A 14,124-nucleotide genomic window follows, 5' to 3' on the forward strand; every position below is an offset into this window, starting at 1 on the left:
GGGGACTTCAGGCGGTTTACAACAAAAAAATTGGCAAACATTCAATGCCAAATAATACATTTGTTGGATAGACTGAATTGGCATGGATTGTTTCTGATAGGCTTTCCTTACTGATTGTTAGATAGATGGCTGGAAATAGATGTTTGCAGGCTATCTACTATTTTGGGCATCCATCTCTAGATCAGTTCTATTGTATACATTAATGTCAGCTAGATTTATAAATCTAGATACATGTTCATTTGGCTCTTTTTTAATGGACATGCTAGTTTATGCAAGGATGAATGTATGTATGAAAGGGAAACTTCTTCCCTCCACTCTGCATTCAAACTACATTCAACTGTGGCCTGCTCATTGTTTTTCTCCTTGAGTTAGAATTAAAAAAATGTCACGTGAGATTGAAGTTAATGATTGGAGTTCCTTGAAAGAGAGATTGGATACAGCAAGACTAACAAGAAAGAGCCAGACTACAAACTCTGCTTAAAGTCCTTATATATCTAAAACTGGACATTAGGTATTTTCAGAAAAATGTATTTTTAAAAATACAGTTCACACATGTTGTCCTCAGAGTTCTAGGCCTACTTTTGGAATGTCACGGCATTCATGTACCCAGATCATTCAACAGCCCACATATTGGAAGACTGTGAATGCTTTAGGTGGTGTTCCCTTGAGTTGTAGGTCAAGCAAAAGTATATTTCATATGAAATGTCTACCTATCTCCTTGCACTTTTCTGAATGTTGTGATTCATTGCCGAGCACTTTAGGGGGAAAGTATATAGATACAGGACTTTTGATAGGAAATGTGTACAAAATTTAAATTGGACTGGCCATGCATTAAATTTTGCAGAAAATGACTGGAGAGACTTACAAAGCCATGGAAACCACATGAAGCTGGCATGGCCATGGAATAAATAAAAATAGGTGGCACCTCTACTCTGGATGTCAAAGAGGGCACAAGGCAACCTGTCAGCCCATTCACCAGGAATTCACCTCCCAATGCACCAGGAATTCTTTCTTTCCTGTTCTTCTTGTACTGTGACACCATTATGCTCCCTCATTTGTTGGTGTAGATAAAAAAGCTGTAGTGTTTAAACAGTGCTTGTGTATTTCTAATGAGAGCTTCTTCTGCAGATCACATGTCTTGTGCTGCCCCCCCCCCCCCCCTTTGCCAGACACAGCAACAAGTCTCTCTTCCGGTTGGATCACAGAAAAAAATCTTCCTGGGCACCAAATTAGATGCTTGTGCTGAAAAGTAAACATTTGTGTCTGACACAGAGGATTTCAGGAGGGCATTCTCCCGAAATCTTCTGGGGTGGGGTTAAATAAGGTCACCAGCATTGTGTTTTTGAATTTTCTGTTTATCAGATCAGGATGTACTGGAGCCTCCGCGGTGACTCACCGCAGGACTGGAGCTGTTTTTCATCCTTCACTAGCTAATAATGACTTAATGCCAGCAACTACACACTGTGAGTTTAAATGAGATGCAGTGACTTCAGAAACAGCTGATTTTAGAGCTGGAAAGCACCTATTAAGTAACGATACAGACACAACCCTGTCCCTGCTGCCAGAATCTATGCTTCCAGGGTTTCTTTCTTTTTATTTCTGACTTCTCTTAAAAAACTGAAGACCTGCAGTATCTATGGTTTCTGTGAATTTTAGGTCTTACTTGTTGCACAAAGTGGCTGCTCCCCACATTCAGTAATAAATACATTAAATGTTAATAATTAGCCCTTAAGCCATATCACAATACCAAACCTAACAAGGCTGGATAAGACTTGATTACACTCTATGGACCCTTCCACACAACTATATAACCCAGAATATCAAGGCAAAATAATCCACAATATCTTCTTTGATCTGACATATCTGAGTTCACACTATCATATATCCCAGTTCAAAGCAGATAATGTGGAATTTTATGAGCTGTGTGGAAGGGGCCTATGTAGTAAGTTAAATAATACATTACAGTAGAAAAGTTACATAACATTACAGTAGAAAAATATGATAAAACCCAATATATACATCATATTTCCTTATCACCCCTACAATTTACACCACTCAGCCCCACATATGTGGTTCTCAAATTTATTATTTTGCTGAAATACAGAGTTGTTTCATATGTTATTTTTGGGTCTTGTGCACACATAAAATATGTTGTTCTGATGAGAAACTCCCAATGAATTGTCTGTTTGATATATGGACCAAGGTACAAGTCTCTCGCCTTCTGATACAATTTACAATCAAATAATATGTGTGCTATAGCCTCCGTTTCAGGTGCTCCACAGACACAACACATTCAGTATATATTTTCTTACTGCAACATTTCCCAATGTGACAAAATGCTAGGTTATATGATGCACCAACAGTTGGTATGCTGATTATGTTTTTCTCAGTTATTCAGAAAATCTGCAACCAACCTACTTCTATGTAATTCATTTATATACTTAATTCTCATTGGTTAGTATATTCTGTCTCCTAGTTCTGCTGACAATGCCCCCTCCCCCAGTTTGCCAGTAAATACTGGCACCCTTTTTTACAAATACACATGCCTCTTGTAAAATGATCCCTTCTAGTAGTCATTATATCTGGACCCTAAATATCAGGAGAGATTGTTTTGTGCGCTTTGACACTAATCCTTTTTTTTTTTTTTGAACTGCCACCCTGTGTTCACTCATTTTTAATGAAGATCCATATAATGATTGCTTCCAGTGTATTCTGACTATTATTTCTCATCTGATTTGTGACAATAATTTTTGAAAAAAATGCAGGTGTTATGCCACCCTATCTACTATGGATGGGTAAAGCACTAATAAGGCTTTGCAGTGTTCCTGTACTTTTTAACTCAGCACTTCCTCTCTGCAAGTTCATAGCCCATTTTATTACTTCCTGTTAATTCAAGGTTGGGGATTCATAATAACCTCAAATATGATTTTCCAGCCGCTTCTCTAAATTGCCTTGAGTTCTCTGTTAATAAGTAGATTTATTTCATACTCTCCTGACACCTTTTAAATAGCATTTTAAATAACAAAATAGTGCAGTTAAAAACAAAGGGAAAATTGTTAAGGAATTAAGCTATGAATTCTATTACTGGAATAAAAACTAGCACTAGGAGAATTAAGAGAGTTTGCCATTAATGTCTGTGCTCAGACCAGTGTGTAGCCATAAAACAGACAAAAACTACTAATAGCAGGTTTCAAAAGCAGCTTTGCTGAAAGAAACCCACTTGGGAGTAGCGATATAGAAGGATCTTGGTCTTGGAATATTGTGGCATAAATATGTATGGGACTGCTTTTCCCATACCAACCTATCCAGACCACACTTTTTCTGTTCACTCAGTCCCCCTTCTCCACTTCCCTATATCCCAGGATCTGATCCCAGATTATCTGCTTTGAACTGAATGATATGAGTCTCCACTGTTTGATAATCTGGGATACGCAGATAATCTGGGATCAGATCCTGGGATATAGGGCAGTGGAGAAGGGGCATCAGTGTGTGGTGATTGCAGGGTTCGCCAGTGCCATCTTAACATATGGGCATGCTGGGCTGTTGCCCATGGGCCTCATGAGCATAGGGTTCCATGATAATCTATGCACAGACCAGTATATAACACTAATTTTTCAACCTAGCAGCTATTTGTAAATCAGATGTTTGTAACCCTGGGACTGTCATTTATTTATTTATTTACGTAACTTCTATCCCACCTTTCTCACCTGAAGAGACTCAAGGCATTTTACAAATCTGGCAAGATTCAATACCAATAAACAACAATACAATAGAATAAAACATAGAGCAATTAAAAACAATTAGGCATTAAACAAATAAAACAATATACAAAGTTAAACATATAAAGTGCATGAATCCATTCGTCCAAAAAACCTTGTGCATAATCCTTATGCAAATAATGCAAATAAAAGCTATTCAGTGCAGTTATAGAGCAGATTATCCAAGTAAAACACAAAGTACAATGCAGTATCTGTCAGTGGTTCTTAACCTAAGGTCCCCAGATGTTTTTGGCCTATAACTTCCAGAAATCCCAGCCAGTTTACCAGCTGTTGGGATTTCTGGGAGTTGAAGATCAAAAACAATGGGGGACCCCAGGTTGAGAACCACTAATATAAATCAAGTCATATGTTTTAAGCAGTACAGTGTGTTTTTTTTGAGTATTGTTAATTGTTTTAAATGTGTTGTTGATTTTTACTGAAAATTGTTTTAGGCATTGAATTTTGCCAACTGTTGTAAACCGCCTTGAGTCCCCTTGGGTGAGAAAGATGGGGTAAAAATGTTGTAAATAAATAAATAAAGCAAAGTGACCAAAGCACATCAAAATATACACAGTGATAAAACAATATTAAATTAAAACTGCTAAATCTTTAGAAAACAAGCAAGTTTTAATTGAGATTTTAAAACAATAAGGGAAGACACAATCCAAAAAGTTCAGGAAGGCTATGGAGCAGTGAGTGAGAAAGATGAAGCCATGCCAAGGAAGAACAAATCCTTGGCTGAATGGGAAGTCTAGAGTTTCTAGAAGAGTAGTTCTCACCCCAGGGTCCCCAGATGTTTTTGGCCTACAACTCCCAGAAATCCCAGCCAGTTTATCAGCTGTTAGGATTTCTGGGAGTTGAAGGCCAAAAACATCTGGGGTCCCCAGGTTGAGAAACACTGTTCTAGAACAAGAACTCAAGAAAGCTGGTAAAAACACACGAGTGATTAAAAATAAGGGGAGCTTGGTCATTTAGGGCTTTAAAAATTGATTTCAGAAGCTTACTGAATCCTTGAAAAAATAGGCAGCCAATGAAGTGATGTCAGAAGTGGGGTAATATAACCAAATCATATTAGCAAAATATATTAGGATAACAGCTGCAGAAAGTGGAATAGAAACCAGTGGCCTGGGATAATAGAAGACCAATCAAAAGATAATTACAGTAATCTACGTGAGAAATGCCCAAGGCATGAACTAAAGTCTTAGCAGAGGAAGCAGAAAGAAAAGGTCTGATTTTAGCAATATTATAATAAAGGAAAACCCCAACATGACTTTGCTACAGGATAAATCAGAACGTTATTAAAATGCCTGAGAAATCAGGAGGGCTTCAGCTAGCACAGAATGTAGGCACCAGACAAACCTCAAACAGGGTGCACCATTACCGAAAATGTTCTTATGAGGCTATTTCCCTTATGTCCTATGGCATCTTCTGGAGATGGTTATTCTAAGCTCTGCCTAGGTTAATTTGAGAGATGTTTCTTCAGTAAGCATGATCCTGTGACATTTGGAGCTATTCCTTGGCATGCTTGCATATACATAATGCATTATCTTGAGATAGGGCCTGAGTCAAAACACAATTTTTAAAATGTTTTGGATACACTGTATATGCAAACTCTTTGTTCACTTCTTAAACTGTACTCTGCAAAATTGCTTTTCAAGAATCAATTAGGGCTCTGGGAAAATTAAAACACACTTGCTGTGAGTTGCTACGCAAGCATCAATAGGCCTCCACAGGTCTGAGCCCTGGATTCACAGTTCACTTTCTGTGACTATTGGCTGACTGCTGGATTCTAGCACAGTATTTGTCATGGGCTGCTTGCCATTATGGAAGAACATTTTCTAATGATAACCCAGGTGGTACTGCAGCTCAACTGTGAACTGATTTAAATGTTGCCAAGGCTTGTTATGAACTCATAAGAATTTCAAACCCTGTTAACTTCATCCATCTTTTCCTGTTTCGGTGATTGATGCCATCACCTTTGCTCTTAAAGTAATTGCTGCTAGTTAAGAGCAAGTCTGGGATATCAGTGTCATCCCAAAGTATGGTACTAGCTCATCTGAAAGTGATTAGTAATTAAAAATGATGATGGATTAATAAAATCAGGATAGACAATTGCCATTTTGAATCATCTTTATTTTTATCTCTTCAGCTCTGATTTCATTTCTTATGTGAAGGCATGCTTCTGAGTAATTCAAACATGTGATGTCTGTAAGCTAAAACTGTAATCTTTCTGCCTGATGTTCAATTGCTGTTTTTAAAGGTATGAAATATAGGTATATGGCATTCCTCCAACTATAAAGCCACAACATTTTCCGACTAAGCAATGGTCTTTATGGTCCCTGTTAATGGGTATCTATAATTAGGCTGTAGTAACTGCTTACAGATCTTTTCAGCAAATGCCTAGTTTTGTTTTGGCTGGCTCTTGGACATTGGACTGTGAGTAAGAAAATGAATTAGGCCTGGTTATAATTGGCTATTATTATTGTCTGATTATGGCTGTTAGAAACCTGTCTTCCAAGCATGGACAATTGCAAGGGATATATTTCTTGCAGGGATATTGTCAATTATTTTTTAATATTTGGTAAAAACAAAGAAGATTTTTAACCAATCAGTGATAAATTGTGATGTTATCAGACATAAGATAATAATGCTTGGATGCTTTCTGGCAATGTCTATACAGCCTTATTTACGACTATTGTGAGCCAGTTTGAATCTTGTTTAAGAGAGAAGAGCGGGATGATGATGATGATGATGATGATATTGAGAAGTCAGACATACTGAGCTTAATTTGGGCTTACTCCCAAACATGTGGGCATAGGATTACTGCCTAAATAACAAAATGGCACTTGTGATCTGTTCCTAACAAAAAAGTAAAAGGAGCCACAGTGGCACAATGGGTTAAACCCTTATGCTGGCTGGACTGCTGACCTGAAGGTTGGGTTGCTGACCTGAAGATTGCTGGTTCAAATCTGTGGGAAGGGGTGAGCTCCCATCTGTGACCTCTAGCTTGCGGAGACATGAGAGAAGTCTCCCAGCAGGATGGTAACACATCCAGGTGTCCCCTGGGCAATGTCTCTGTAGATGGCCAATTCTCTCACACCAGAAGCAACTTGCAGTATGTTCTCAAGTCGCTTCTGACACTATTTTTAAAAATAATGAACTTTTTTGTGTGTGTCAGGAGCAACTTGAGAAACTGCAAGTTGTTTCTGGTGTGAGAATTGGCCATCCGCAAGGACGTTGCCCAGGAGTCGCCCGGATTGTTTGATGATTTTACCATCCTGCTGGGAGGCTTCCCTCATGTCCCTGCATGGATTTGAAGCTGATAGAAGGAGCTCATCCACGCTCTCCCTGGGTTAGATTCGAACCAGCAACCCTCAGGTCAGCAACCCAACCTTCAAAGTCATCAGTCCTGCTGGCAGAAGGGTTTAACTCACTGCGCCAACAGGGGCTCCTAACTAACAAACTGTATCTCCCACCAGCCAAAGCAGAGCCTATTTTGAAGCATGCTGGGAATTACAGGTCAGTTTGTTAGTTGACTAAATCCAAATGTCTTTTGACTAGAATGATGTGGCCCTCCTGATATTGTTGACCTGTAATTCCCAGCATGCTTCAAAATAGGCTCTGCTTTGGTTGGTGGGAGATACAGACCAACAACAAATGGAGAGACACACTATTCCCACTGCTGACCTAGAAACAAAATGCCTCTAGAAATATGCCCTAAAGACTTTTTAAAAAATAATGTAAAGGTTTTTCAGTACAGACATAAAAGTTACAATTTTGGGCTATAGCTCCCAATTCCTATGTCACTTTGGGGATTCTAGCAGTTCTAGTCCAAAAAGGAAACTTTCCTGAGTTCTGCTCCTGGGTTGCTATTCTTGCTCTGATTTAATGTTTGTTATATCTTCTTGTCACTGAGCCTTTTTTTTTTTGAAAAAAGGAATGAGATATATTGTACTTGAAGAAATTGAAACTGGAGGAACTATCTGAAAATCTCTCCAACTCTATAGGCCAGGTACCTTTTCCCAAAATTGGCAATACAGACTTTCTGCCTCGGAAGTGTATCTTATAACCCATCATTTAGAGACCATTTCCCCCTTTTTCTGCTCCACTGAAGCTGAACAGTTAGCCTGTTCAGTTCCCACCAAATTTAGTCTTGATTGATGGCCAGAAGAAAAACTCAGCTGCTGCCTTAATCTTGGGGCTTGAGACATCACTTACCTGCAGCTAATCGTTGCTTTATAGGAAGGTAAAACGGACCAGGGTCATTTTTTATGTTGCATATTTCTACACAGCATTTAGATTTAACACATCACAGCAGAAAAGTTAATTATGAAAAGTTATTGGTTCCCCCCATGAACACTCAAAACAAAGAAATGCAGGAACAAAGTGGTTCAGTACACCAAAGACAGCATTACCCACAAGGGCCTGGACTGGAAACATGTGTTCCCTTTCCAGAATAAGCCCATGAATTGGATTGGTAAGGTGTTGTTTATAGTAGCTTTAATAAAGCTCAAATATTCTTTGTGGTTCGCCTTTTTTCCTGTTAATCACACTGCTGAGCACAAAAGCTGTGTTATGTGCCGAATGGGCGCGTTTTATCCCGTGCAGAAAGGAAATATGTTCGGTATCTCCAGAACAATAAGAGTTTGCTGCCTGGCTGGTCAATGCTGGATCAAGTTCACATTCCCAAGCTCCTACTCTCCCACCTACATAGGCAAGGGGTATAAATACGCGAGGGAGGGGGAAAGGCCCTTTCTTGCACAGGGTTGTGTGCCGAGACTTTCCTAATATGGGCACAGCTGATCCTGCACAATATTCAATGCCTATTTTAATCTCTGCCTTGCAAAAACATCCTGAGAAAAGCAAAGAGATTAGCTACCAATTAACTCTCGCCATGTTTTCTTTGGCCATCCGAAACAAATCAAGGAGAAGAGAATATCTTTGTCCCCATCTGACATAGCTTTCTCTTAGCACACTTTAGCTTTTGTGTTGTGTTGTGTTGTGTTGAAATGACTGGCTTGACCTTGAAGGAACTGGGGGTGACGATAGCCGACAGGGCTGGTCCATGAAGTCACAAAGAGTCGGAAGCAACTGAACGAATAAACAACAAGCTGTTGTGTTTACTACTTTATTGAAATATGTGCATACTCAAGCCAGTTTGGAGCAGCCAACCCAAACAAATGCTTTCTAGCTATATTAGACTACAAATCCCATTCTCTTCAAGAAGTTATACTGGTTGTTGATAATTGTAATTGCAAGGTGCATCTGCACTGTAGAATCAATTCAGTCTGACACTTTTTAAGCTGCCATGACTCAGGGCTCTGGAATCTTAGGAGTTGTAGTTTTATAGAGTCCTAAGCATTTTCTGCCAAAGACTTCTGGTACCAAACTACAAATCCTATGTCCCATAACCTTGAGCCATGGCAGTTAAAGAGGTGCAAAACTGCATTAATTCTACAGTGGAGATGGACCCTTAGTCCAGAAACAGCTGGAAAGCACCAGGTTTAGGGAGGCTAGTACACAATAATGTACTATGTAGAACAAAAACAAAACTAGGCTATAGAAGCAATAAATTTGAGCCACTTGGCTGTTGACGTCCAGGCTGGGAAAGTATGTGTGGTGGCTGTGAGAAGCTGAATCGGTAATGAATAACAGTCACCTCTGGCTGCTAGGTGACTATTAGGCTCCTGTTCTCCTTGTTGTAGGAAACAGGAAAAGCTCTCCCAGCATGTAAGCAATGCAATTCCACGGGGCAATGGATGCTTGTCCATTTCAGAGAAACCCTTACAATGCCCATTTACAGTAAATATTTGAACTCCACCTCTTTCTTTCCCATTGCCAAGATTTCCAGTCTCCAGGGACTCTTGGCATGCCAATAAAAGAGGGCAGTTGAGTTCACTTCTGACAGCATAGGCTCCTTTGGGTATCAGGACTGACTGTTTTCAGCATCAAAGAGCCCTGATGGATTGAAGTGGAGACAGCGTGGTTACAACAGGTATAAAGAGATGCCTGCCAGTGATGGTCTCGTATTGATTCTTGGAGATGTTGTTATAAAGCATGTCTTAAGCACTTTAAAATAAATTAACCCACTGCCCTTTTAAGATGTATAGCTGGCTCTGCAGTTGTAAGGCACATCTATTCAATCTAATGAAGAATACAGAAAGTTGGGTTTTTGTGCTTGCCTTATGCAAGCAATAAGAGAACAGACATAGTTAAACAGACATCTTGGCTGCATTCACACTGCAGAATCATAGCAGCTTGATGTCACATTAACTCCCATGGCTCAATACTATAGAATCCTGAGATTTGTAGTTTTGTGAGATATTTTCCCTTCTCTGTCATGTTTACTATCAAACCATTTATATTTCCATAATCCTAAATATTACTCAAGGTAGATTTTTGGGAGCCTGTGAGCAGACCATGTCCTACTATTGATTAACAAACCACATTCTTTTCAGTCACTCTACTTTAAAACTGCTGGATTCAGTCCAGTGCATGTTGTCTTAGAGGAATGTGAAGTTGAGAAGCACCCATGACAGATAGTGGTGCTCGAACTATTTCTCATTTTATTTAAATCATTTCATCCTGCCGTTCTATCCAAAGAGTACTCAAGGCACTTTACAAATAATGCAGAACAATAAAAGGGCATTTAATAGCACGGTCCTGGATGTAATGGAAATAAGCTCTGCCTGGAAATTAGCACTATTGAGTTCATATGCTCGTAGGTAAGTGGATATAGGATTGCAGCCTAAAAGTACATTGAGTGGCATGCACTTACCTTTTCTAAACTCGTGTTGCAGTTAAACTGAATACTTTCCAGAGAGCTAAAAAAGAAAATACGGTTCATAATCCAATTATAGATGAGATACAAGAAGAAAGAGGGCAAGGGAAACTGTGTAGGTAATATATACTGATTCCTGGCAGTTTGTTATATCATCCAGCTTCCTGCCTCAATAGAAAGAGCTACCAATAGACTTAAGGCTGACATCATCCAACAGTGCTTTGAAGACAGACCAGATTTTTTGAAAAATTGGTCTAATGTTTTATTGTACAGTAGAGTCTCACTTATCCAACATAAATGGGCCGGCAGAACGTTGGATAAGCGAAAATGTTGGATAATAAGGAGGGATTGAGGAAAAGCTTATTAAACATCAAATTACGTTATGATTTTACAAATTAAGCACCAAAACATCAAGTTTTGCAACAAATCAACAGAAAAAGTAGTTCAGTACATGGTAACGTTATGTAGTAATGACTGTATTTATAAATTTAGCACCAAAACATTGCAATATATTGAGAACATTGACTACAAATAAAGATAGAATTGCTGCCTAGAGAAATAGCTGTGGATCTGGGCGGGAGGCAGACTGCATTGGATAATACAGAACATTGGATAAGCGAAAGTTGGATAAGCAAGAGTCTACTGTATCTTCATCCCATCATTGTTACATAGACATTAAAGACTATTTCCTAATCTACATTGTAAAATTATGTAATTTGACACCACTTCAACTGCCAACGTTTAATTCTGTGGAATCGTGGGAGTTGCTTTTTTTACACTTTTTACACTTTTTTGCCTTCTCTGCCAAATAGTGCTGGTGCCTCACTAAACTACAGCTGCCATGATTCCATAGCATCAAGCTATTGCTGTTAAAGTTGTGCCAAAGTGCACTAATTCTACATTGCCCATGGCACTCACTTAACTTTAGTATGTCTGCTGAATTATTTTCAGGTGATGTACCGAGACATACCTGTTCAGTTCATGCAAAATCTGTATGAATTTTACAGGTGAGACCTGTGATCAGGAATGGGCAATAACTCTGCAAACTGCTTTAAGTAGGTAGTTGTTCCTAAATAGCATTTCTGAAGATAGTAATTCTGTATATAATTGTGTAAAGAAACAACATTCTCTGCCACCACCTGAAGGGCTTGAAAAATGATTTTTATGAGCTAAATCTCAGCATAATTTAGCAGAATGGCCAGTGGTGAAGATGGCTGGGGAAGTCTGTGGAATTTAGTCCATAAGGTTGCCCATATTTAGATTAGCCCAAATTCTGGTTTGGTAGCAAATGGCTTCAGAATAAAACCCAAACTATATTTAATAAGCATATCAGTGCAATTAATATTGCATTTAAGTTGCAGTATATATCAGTGTAATTAAGGTGAGAGTAGAAGGGGAAATTCTGCCAATTTAGCAGTTTGAAAATATTCAAATGTGAGTAGATCAATAGGTACTGCTCTGGCAGGTAACGGTGCTCAATGCAGTCATGCCGGCCACATGACCTTGGAGGTGTCTACGGACAACGCTGGCTCTTCGGCTTAGAAATGGAGAAGAGCACCAACTCCCAGAGTGGGACACTAGACTTAATGTCAGGGGAAGACCTTTACCTTTACCTAGAAGGGGAAATTTTTATTCCTTCTCGCACTGTTGGCATTTCAAGGGAAGATTCTATCAGCACCTCTAGAAACTTTGCATAGATGGTATTAGTGCATTGGAGACAACTTTAAAGTTCCCCTCTTCAACCCCAACAGTCCTGTGCAGCTGTCCCCATGGTTGCTATTATATACAGAGTTTGGAAACATGTTTGGACTACAAATTTTAGATTACTCCAATTGGCTAGGATTCATGGAGATAATCCTGGTAAATAATTTTTATAAATTCGAATTTTATAAAATCTCATAGTGAACACCACCTCCAATTGAGGCCCTACCTACCCTTGACATGTAATGTAGTTTGAAACTGCATTATATGCTTAGTGTAGTCTCATATAATGCAGTTTAACTGCATTGAACTGCATTATATGAGTTTACAACAGGCATGGGCAAATTCCGGTTCTCCAGGTGTTTTGGGCTTCAACTCCCACAATTCTTAACAGCCGGTAAGCTGGCCGGAATTTTTGGGAGTTGATGTCCAAAACACCTGGAGGGCCGAAGTTTGCCCATGCCTGGTTTACACAGATCATATAGTGCACTTTCAAACGGAATTACAGTAGAGTCTCAGTTATCCAAGCTTAACTGAGGGCCAAAACATGTTATACAACAAATTTGACAGAAAAAGTAGTTCAATACGCAGTAATATTATGTTGTAATTACTGTATTTATGAATTTAGCACCAAAATATCACGATATATTGAAAACATTGACTACAAAAATGGCTTGGATAATCCAGAGGCTTGGATAAGCAAGGCTTGGATAAGTGACTCTACTGTATGTGGCAGTGTAGATAGGGCCTCAGTGGGGGACCTGTGGAGTTGAACCACTTCTTTCCTAGCTATGTGCTCCACTCTAACTACCTTGTTTCCCCGAAAATAAGACAGTGTCTTATATTAATTTTTGCTCCCAAAGATGTGCTAGGTCTTATTTTCAGGGGATGTCTAATTTTTCCATGAAGAAGAATTCACATTTATTGTTTAACAAAAAAATGATCATTTATTATATACTGTACAACAGTTGTCATCACAAACCAGCATAACCAGACAAACTGTGAATCCTATCAAGAATTTCTTGTTACTACAGTAGAGTCTCACTTATCCAACACTCGCTTATCCAACGTTCTGGATTATCCAACGCATTTTTGTAGTCAATGTTTTCAATATATCATGATATTTTGGTGCTAAATTCATAAATACAGTAATTACTACATAGCATTACTGTGTATTGAACTACTTTTTCTGTAAAATTTGTTGTATAACATAATGTTTTGGTGCTTAATTTGTAAAATCATAACCTAATTTGATGTTTAATAGGCTTTTCCTTAATCTCTCCTTATTATCCAACATATTCGCTTATCCAACGTTCTGTCGGCCCGTTTACGTTGGATAAGCGAGACTCTACTGTACCATTATTTCCATGTACAACATTCTATGGTATGTATCTTTACTGATCCTGCATGGTCTGGTGTTCTGTTCGGCGGGCATGCTTCCAAACAAAACCTTTGCTAGGTCTTACTTTCAGGGGAGGCCTTATATTTAGCAATTCAGCAAAACTTCTACTAGGTCTTATTTTCTGGGGTTGTCTTATTTTAGGGGAAACAGGGTATATTGCTTTCTTCCTAGAGCCATTTAAAAATAAGAAAGTTTTGATAAATTATTTCTTGAGGTGATTTTGAATAGAGATCTGGGACAAAAAGGGCTAAATGGCCATTTCTCTTCTCTGCTAATGTTATAGCAAGAGAATTCCTGCGGTGAGCATATCCTCGCTTCACTTCTAGAGCATGAACCACAGTTTGGTTGCATGAATCTACATAATTATTCATTGTAATTATTTCAAATATTTCTTGGCTGCCCTGCCTCAAAAAGATAGCATATAAAACATATAATGGCAATGTTTATTATTTATTTATAATGAGAACATTTGGACCCCCACC

General features: G+C 38.7%; 1 protein-coding gene across 12 annotated transcripts in view; it reads left to right on the forward strand.

Moving 5' to 3' along the window:
- Positions 1-14,124, forward strand: part of aopep (aminopeptidase O (putative)) — a 275,804-nt gene that overhangs the window by 131,834 nt on the left and 129,846 nt on the right. The gene's annotated exons all lie outside the window — the stretch shown is intronic.

This window comes from Anolis carolinensis, chromosome 2, assembly GCF_035594765.1.
Source record: "Anolis carolinensis isolate JA03-04 chromosome 2, rAnoCar3.1.pri, whole genome shotgun sequence".
Taxonomy (NCBI): Eukaryota; Metazoa; Chordata; class Lepidosauria; order Squamata; family Dactyloidae; genus Anolis; species Anolis carolinensis.